The following is a 7,136-nucleotide window of genomic DNA, read 5'->3' on the forward strand; positions in this document are numbered from 1 at the left end:
CTGTAAAAAAAAGGATAAAGAATTTGATTTCATTTCTATTCCTGACACGGCAAGTTTATGAACAGCTCACAGTGGTATGAAGAATGACTTAAAGTGCACAATAAGTAAATCAATGCTTGTTTTATGACTGCTGGGCTAGGAAAACTGCCTGCCCAGAAAGAGACGCTCTGGGCCTCACCTTCCAGTCTAGGCTTTGAGACCTTTTCACCTGGTTCTTTGCCCCTGAGTTGTCACGATACCTCCCAAGGTTTCAATTATCACCTTTGCACAAGGGTCTCCTTCTGCCTATCTCTAACTTCATCCATTCCATGGCCTGACACTCATGTCACCAATGGCCTATGGATCACAGGGTAACCAATTGTCCCGCCTTGCTGAGGAATGAGGGAGTATCCAGTTCATGGAGTTTCAGTGCTTAAAATTGGGAAAGGTCCAAGCAAACTGGGACAAGTTGATCACCTCATGACTAAGGAACTCTACCTGGACACTTCTGATGCAGTTTGTACTCAACATGTCCAAAACTAATTCACCATCTTCCCCTTCGACATGATTTCTCCCTACATTCTCTGTAGCAATGGACAGCACTGCTGCCCACACCCCTCTCCATGCTAGAAACCTTGGAGTTACCACAGACTCTTACTTCTCACAGCCCTCTGCATCAAATCAATTAAGTCCTCTGTGTGCATCTTTTGAAAACTACATCTCTTTAGCTGCCTTAAGTTCATCATCATCTCTTACACGGACTATTGCAAAGCCCTCCTGTTATGAAATGAAATTATATTTAAAATCTTCACCTCCTAGCATATGTCTCATTACTTGTATTTGTGCTCTGTATTTATGTTTCTTTATTAATAAAAACTATTAATATATCTTAGTTTTAGTGAAGGGCTGAGGGAATATTCCAGAGTAAAGGAGATTTAAGGGCATAACAGAATCCTGGCTTGGGAGGGAGGGAGGGAAAGTTGCTATAAAAGATGGTATTGAGGCTGGGCACCATGGCTCACTCTGGGAGGCCGAGGTGGGAGGATCGCTTGAGGTCAGGAGTTCAAGACCAGCCTGAGCAAGAGTGGAGACCCTTGTCTCTACTAAAAATAGAAAAATTGGCTGGGCATGGTGGCACTCATCTGTAGTCCTAGCTACTCGGGAGACTGAGGCAGGAGTAATACTTGAGCCCAGGAGTTGGAGGTTGCAGTGAGCTATGATGATGTCACTGCACTCCAGCCCAAGCAACAGAGTAAGCCTCTGTCTCAAAAAAACAAAAACAAAAAAAAAGATGATATTGAGATAGTCTGTGAAAACTGAATAAGGACTATATATTGGGGAATAATATTTTATCAACATTAGATTTCTTGAGATAGATCATCACTCTGTAGTTACGTATGTTAATGTCCTTGTTCTTAAGATTTATATGCTCTAAGGGTGATGGGCCATGATCTCAACAACTTACTCTCATATTTTCTGAAAAAAAAATTTTTTAAACAGGAATAAAATAAAAAATAAAAAAGGTATCTTAGGTGCATGTAGGAATTTGGCAATGTTGGTGAAACATTAATCACTGACAACTCAGTGCCAGAATGTCTGCGCGAGGCAGTGTGTTCAAAGGTCTCATTCAGGCAAATGCAATGAAGATTTGAGGTCCAAGGTCAGGTCAACATAAGTTGTAAAGTCAAAAGCATTCTAGAAGGCCCTTTCTGGACTAAATGAGGAGTTTAAGGGGTCCCCATGAGCCAAAATGTAGTGGAAGACCAAGGGGATTGCCAAGCAAGTACTTACCAAAGTAAAGCTTAAAAGGAGCCCAATGAAGGCAGAAGCACCGGATGGTGTCCGAGCCCTCCACTTTCTGAATGCTTTGCATCTCTGACATTAAGTGGAGTCTTGAAAAGGTAAATCTACAGTTCAGGGTCAATTAGCTTTAAATCTTTAGGATACCGTAGCAGACCTGACCTTGCTGGCCCTGAGTCTTTATACCAGTGGCTGGAGACCAGGTAACAGGCAGGTATATGAGGTCAGTCTAGAAAAACAGCATCTGTTTTGTGAATTTGAGGCCTCCGACATCTTCCTCCATAGAGTCACCGCCCAAGGTAAGGGATAGGAATAACAGTGTGTTGTCCTGACACCACATCCAAGCTTCAAAGCCAGGAGGTATTTCTCCAAAGCCCAAGTTCTGAGCCTAAATGTCCTGCTGCCACATCTACGCCTGTACAACCTGGCCCTGCACATCTGTCCCATGTCCAGCCTTTAGGCCTAATATTAATATTCCTTCAAATATAGCTTAATTTTTAGCTATATCTAAATTACCTGCCCCTCATGTAACTCATACTGCCCTTTCATGCCTCCATATCTTTGCTTATGTGTTGCTTCTACTTGGGTCACCCTTACCCACCAGCATGCAGAAAATATCACCTTGCGTGAAGTTTATCCCAAATGTCGTCTGATCTTTAAAACCTTTACTAGGCCGGGCGCGGTGGCTCACGCCTGTAATCCTAGCACTCTGGGAGGCCGAGGCGGGCGGATCGCTCAAGGTCAGGAGTTCAAGACCAGCCTGAGCGAGACCCCGTCTCTACTAAAAATAGAAAGACATTATATGGACAACTAAAAATCTATATAGAAAAAATTAGCTGGGCATGGTGGCGCATGTCTGTAGTCCCAGCTACTCGGGAGGCTGAGGCAGTAGGATCGCTTAAGCCGAGGAGCCTGAGGTTGCTGTGAGCTAAGCTGACGCCACGGCACTCACTCTAGCCTGGGCAACAAAGTGAGACTCTGTCTCAACAACAACAAAAAAAAAAAACAAACAAACAAAAAAAAAAAAACCTTTACTGAACTCTTTTTTTCTAACTCCTCCAAGCAGAAGTTCCTCTCTCATATAAGACTTTATACAGACTTTTATTATAATTTTTCGTTTTTCTTTTTGTTGTGGTTAGTTTTTACGTCTGTCTCCCTGGATAAGATGTAAATGCCTTCAAACTGGGTCAATTCTTCTCTTGTCAGCACCTTCAACACCCATAGCTTTGTCCTTATGTAATACCAGCCCTGCAAAATGTCTTGTCCTGCCAATTTCCAACATCCATGTCCACCCTTTTTATGAAATTTATTCCCTTCCCATCCAGGCGTTCCTATCCTAAGTGTTACTGACCCCAAGCATTTAGACTGAGGAAAGAGAGGGGTGACTCTATCATGCCAGGGTAGAATCCTGGCATGTAGCCAGGGGTATCTGTGGAGGTACACTTTTCTTTTGTGTTACTCAGCCTAATGTTTCTTTCAGTTCACTGGCTGTTATACCCGGTGTCTGTGGCGCTTATAGCCAGGTGATCTGGAACACATATCCACTTCCCTGCTTATGACAGCAGACTGATTGAATGGGTGTGGGGTGGAGTCCCTGTGTTGAAGGCTATGAAGAAACAAAGGAGGGGATGCAAATAAAAGTGGCATGGGAGGTGGATGGCCATTGTGTTAATTAGCTTGATTGCTGAGAATGTACAAAACAATGTGTGACTGGGAAGAGGCAAGAGCCACACCTGGCCTCCACCTGTTGTGTGTTGATTATTGGTTTAGTTTCTCTGTCACCTTTGCAAGGTGGTCCGTGAGGCTTATTGTGCAGCCTGAGTTTTCTCTAGGAATAGATAAGAGGGTGGAGCCTATGGAATGGAAAATATGGATACAGGCCATTGTTCCGCTTGAAGGAGTGTCTGGGTAGGGGAGTAAACTATAAAGCAATTCTACCATAGGAAGATGGATAACTGCTTTTCCTGGCAATAGATAAAGTAAAAGAATAATCTCAGTTGTTTATTGAATTCCTATAATATGCCAGACCTTTGCATTCATTATCTGATTGAATCCTCAGAACAGTTCAATGAACCATGTATTAACCCTATTTCACAGATGTGGAAAGTAAAATCCTTGGCCAATTTATTAACTGGTCTAATAGCAAATCAGCAACAGAGCCAACATTTAGTCAATACTGAAATTCAAATTTGTCTAATTCTGAAATCACCATAACATAACACCGCCAAGATAACCAAAACAAGGTTAATTCATCTAGTCATCAGATAGTTATTGTGCACCCAGTGGGCATATAATAACAAGATAAACAAAAACATGCCAGTCCTCCTGGAGCTTACAGTCTAGTGTAAGAGATAAGCATTAATCAAATCATCACATGGACAAATGTCATGTTGCAGCTGTGACTTGTATCATGAAGGAAAATTACATAGTGCTGTAAGAGTGTGCACCAGGGATCTCACCTAATAGAGTGGACATCTGTTTCCACCTTTCCAGCATTCCCTCTTCTAGAAACTTAACTTCAGTTTTCCTCTGGGGCACTACCCCTGCCTCCTTCTCTATGCAGTTCAAGGCGGGCTGACCCTGCATTGACTCCATTGAACGTCACATGATTTGGCCCTGACTAATGAAAGTACTGCTTTCCCATGACCACAGTGACTGATTCCAGAATGTTTCATGTGATTCAAGCCAGGCCAATGAGAGAGATTCAGAGACTTTTCCTGGAACCATTAAGAATGAGATGTTCTTCTTCAATGAAGCAGCTCTGCTAGGTTATAGAATGCACTTGGAACTACTGGTGGCCATAACTCAGGGAGAGTACACTGGAGAATGAAGTTAACAGAGGAGAGGAGAGGCAAGAAATAGAAATTCCTGAGGCTAGTAATTAAAAATATGGACCCAGACTCATATCAACAACCAATAAACATTTTAGTTATATGAGCCAATTAAGTCCCTTCTTTCTGTGTAAGCCAGTTTGATTGATAGATTTAGTTGATTGGTTGATTGATATTTGTTGTCACTTAGAACTGAAAGAGAAAAGAATGCTGAGAGGCCCATCTGGGATCAGGGAAGGCTTCCCTAAAGAACTAAAGTGATTTGACATCTGAAGGATGAGTGGCAGTTAATTCAGTCAAGAAGGAGGGAAGTTCGTCCCACTCAGAGGGACGAGCAAGCTCTGGACCTGTGTACGAGGAAGGAATATAATGACTGAAAGGGGTGGAGAGAAGGCCGGGCTAGAGTGCTGTGGTGTCAGCCTAGCTCAGAGCAACCTTAAACTCTTGGGCTGAAGGGTTCCTCCTGCCTCAGCCTCCCAAGTAGCTGGGACTACAGGCATGCGCCACCATGCCCAGGTAATTTTTTCTATATATTTTTAGTTATCTGGCTAATTTCTTTCTATTTTTAGTAGAGATGGGGTCTCACTCTTGCTCAGGCTGGTCTCGAACTCCTGAGCTCAAATGATCCTCCTGCCTCGGTCTCCCAGAGTGTTAGGATTACAGGTGTGAGCCACCGCGCCCAGCCTATACTAAGAATTTTGGTCTTTGGATTTAGAGCCACAGGATACAACTGAGTGTTTTTAAGCATGATGGGGGTAAAGTAGCGGTGATATTACCAGATTTATACACCAGTTTGATTTTTGGGATTTTTTTTTTGAGACAGGATCTCACAATGTTGCCCAGGCTGGAGTGCAGTGGCTAGTCACAGGTGCAATCACAACTCCTGGACTCCAAGATCTCCTGCCTCAGCTTCCTGAGTAGCGGGGACTACAGGCCGGCTCCACTGCACCCGTCATCTATGTACAGGTACTTTTTACAATTAGTTGGTTCTTTGAGAAAAGCAGCAACTTAAAAAAATTTAGTTGGAGAGAATTCATTAGGGAGAATAGATTGAAGGTTACCAGGGGTGGATACAAGAGAGGAAGTATGTAGCCCCATCTATGCCAAGAAATTTATCTTTTTTTTTTTTTTTTTTTTTTGAGACAGAGTCTCACTCTGTTGCCCAGGCTAGAGTGAGTGCCGTGGCGTCAGCCTAGCTCACAGCAACCTCAAACTCCTGAGCTCAAGCGATCCTCCTGCCTCAGCCTCCCGAGTAGCTGGGACTACAGGCATGCACCGCCATGCCTGGCTAATTTTTTCTATATATATTTTTAGCTGTCCATATAATTTCTTTCTATTTTTAGTAGAGATGGGGTCTCGCTCTTGCTCAGGCTGGTCTCGAACTCCTGAGCTCAAACGATCCGCCCACCTCGGCCTCCCAGAGTGCTAGGATTACAGGCGTGAGCCACCGCGCCTGGCCAAGAAATTTATCTTGACTCTAATCGAGATGGTAGCTCTAACTACCAGTTTATATGCAATATGGGAGCTAGAGGAACATGTTAAACAGCTCCAGAAAAATACAGTCAGCGAAATCCAGAATATGGGAAATTGTGTAGGATAAATGACCTGGTTCACTCAAAAAATAAATGAGGTTAAGAGGAAGAAGAAAAGGAAGCAATTGAATATTGTTTGGATCTTGACTGAAACAAATCAACTGCAGAAGACCTTTTGATACAATTGGGCAAATTTGGGTATCTGTTGGGTGTTAGATTGATATTAAGAAATAATTGTTTTGTAGACATGGTAATGGTGTCAGGGTTTGTTTACAAAAATAACTGAGTTTATGTGTTAGAGATATACACTGAAGAATTTACAGGTGAAATGATATGATATTTGAGATTTGGTTTAAAGTACTCCAGAGAAAAGAAAAAAGAAAGGTAGAATAGCTGGCAAAATGTTAATAATTATGGAAGCTGGGGGGAATGGGGCTTGGGGTGGGTTAGTATATTATTGTCTCCATTTTTTTGTATATTTGAATTTTTTCATTATAAAAATATTTTTTAAAGATAAAGTCTTAAATAATAGATAAATAAAATTTGGGATTAAAGATGACTGAATTTCCGGCCGGGCTCGGTGGCTCACGCCTGTAATCCTAGCACTCTGGGAGGCCGAGGTGGGCGGATCATTTGAGCTCAGGAGTTCGAGACCAGCCTGAGCAAGAGCGAGACCCCATCTCTACTAAAAATAGAAAGAACTTATATAGACAGCTAAAAATATATATAGAAAAAATTAGCCAGGCATGGTGGCACATGCCTGTAGTCCCAGCTACTCGGGAGGCTGAGACAGGAGGATCGCTTGAGCTCAGGAGTTTGAGGTTGCTGTGAGCTAGGCTGACGCCACGGCACTCACTCTAGCCTGGGCAACAGAGTGAGACTCTGTCTCAAAAATAAATAAATAAATAAATAAAGATGACTGAATTTTAATACCTGAAAGTAACCATAAAGCTGAGAAATCTACCTAAGATATCACTGAGGGACAGAAAAGAAA

Source organism: Eulemur rufifrons, chromosome 17 (genome assembly GCF_041146395.1).
Source record: "Eulemur rufifrons isolate Redbay chromosome 17, OSU_ERuf_1, whole genome shotgun sequence".
In the NCBI taxonomy this organism is placed as follows: Eukaryota; Metazoa; Chordata; class Mammalia; order Primates; family Lemuridae; genus Eulemur; species Eulemur rufifrons.